Below are 1,799 nucleotides of genomic sequence, written 5' to 3' on the forward strand. Positions count from 1 at the left end.
AATCAATGGGTGAAACTGTTGCGGATGTTTTTAGAAAAGGATCTGGAGTATAAATCAATGGGTGAAACTGTTGCGGATGTTTTTAGAAAAGGATCTGGAGTATAAATCAATGGGTGAAACTGTTTCGGATGTTTTTAGAAAACGATCTGGAGTATAAATCAATGGTTGAAACTGTTGCGGATGTTTTATAAAATAATCTGAAGTATAAATCAATGGGTGAAACTGTTGCGGATGTTTTTATAAAATAATCTGAAGTATAAATCAATGGGTGAAACTGTTGCGGATGTTTTTAGAAAAGGATCTGGAGTATAAATCAATGGTGAAACTGTTGCGGATGTTTTTAGAAAAGGATTTGGAGTATAAATCAATAGGTGAAACTGTTGCGGATGTTTTTAGAAAAGGATCTGGAGTATAAATCAATGGGTGAAACTGTTGCGGATGTTTTTAGTAAAGGATTTGATTATCTGTTCCTGTTTAATGGTGTGGAGCATACGTGTAGTTAACGATAAAGTTCTTTGTTTAATGGTGTGGAGCATACGTGTAGTTAACGATAAAGTTCTCTGTTTAATGGTGTGGAGCGTACGTGTAGTTAACGATAAAGTCCTCATTTTCTTCATCTTTTTTTTTTTACTGAAACACCGTTGCTGTCGTGATGTTCTTAACCTTTGTTATTCTAACAACCTTAGTGTGTTAAATGTAAATAATAACGGCGTGCTTGTGTCCAAGCGTTTTAAACAAATACGAGTCTCGGAATCGTATGTTTCTCCGCTTAATTCATGCTCGGCGTGTTCGTTTGCGACTTGGAAACTTATGTGGCAGAAAAGGGTAAGTTGCGTATCCATCATCTCTTCTGAAATCATTAACATCAGATCGGGGCTAAACTCGAGTTTATTACTCTAAAATTCAGGGTTCGATTCCTGTAGTGAGCACAGCGAAAATAACCCGTTGTGCAGACTTGCGCTTAACAATAAACAAACAAAGGTCAAAACCTTTATCAGGTGATAAAAATATCATGGATATTAATCATTTCGAAGTTCAAAGTCGTTTGTGCGAAACGTTTAGATAAAACTCTGGAAAAAAAAAAGAATATAAAGTAAATTTAAACTTAATTACAAATAATTAAAGATATTTAGAAATTAATGATCGGAAAATATAATTATAATTATACAAATGAATTAGATAAATTTAAATAAATCAAAATAAGAACTTTTACAAAAAAAATAACAAAAGGGTTGTTGCTAATCGCAACAGCTGATTTTTTGGAACGACACCTGGCTGACCGTAATGGATTTTAATACATTCCTAAGCCTAACAGAAGTTTAAACTTCACAACATAAACATCTTGTTATTAATACTAAATGCTACGATGAATCATCCAGAAGTGTTTACTGGTTTAAGTTTCTTGCACAGTTACTTACTTGAGGTTTTTCCCTCGGGTAGAAGTCCGCTGCTTAAGTATCAAAAAGCACCAATTCAAACTTTTATCAGTTAAATCAAACCAATAAGTCTCATAGTGAGTTCATTATCAGTTAAATCCAACCAATAAGTCCCATAGTGAGTTCATATTTTGGTAGTTTCTTTTTCATTCTTATTTATTGAACTTTGATAAAACTTTACTTCAAAGTATATTGTAAGTAAATATTGAGTTGTAGCTTTCTTTAAAAACATTTTAGTTATGGTGTTATTGCTTTGTCATAGTTTATTGATTGAACAAAGTAATTGAACAAGCTGAGCACATGGGAGTCAGAATAAGCTCCTCGCAAGGAAAGATTCTGGACCAGTGGGGCAGCGCGTAAGAA

The 1,799-nt window shown here is 33.4% G+C and overlaps 1 protein-coding gene across 2 annotated transcripts in view; it reads right to left on the bottom strand.

Moving 5' to 3' along the window:
- The window catches only part of LOC111088102 (BAI1-associated protein 3-like), a 96,912-nt gene extending 95,398 nt beyond the window's left edge, over positions 1 to 1,514 (bottom strand). For both annotated transcript variants that reach the window (XM_022397081.1, XM_022397080.1), the window contains exon 1: positions 1,419 to 1,514. The gene's annotated coding sequence lies outside the window, so the exon portion shown is untranslated. The remainder of the gene's footprint in view (positions 1 to 1,418) is intronic.
- Positions 1,515 to 1,799: the final 285 nt, after the last annotated feature.

This window comes from Limulus polyphemus, unplaced genomic scaffold, assembly GCF_000517525.1.
Source record: "Limulus polyphemus unplaced genomic scaffold, Limulus_polyphemus-2.1.2 Scaffold3129, whole genome shotgun sequence".
NCBI classification, from domain to species: domain Eukaryota; kingdom Metazoa; phylum Arthropoda; class Merostomata; order Xiphosura; family Limulidae; genus Limulus; species Limulus polyphemus.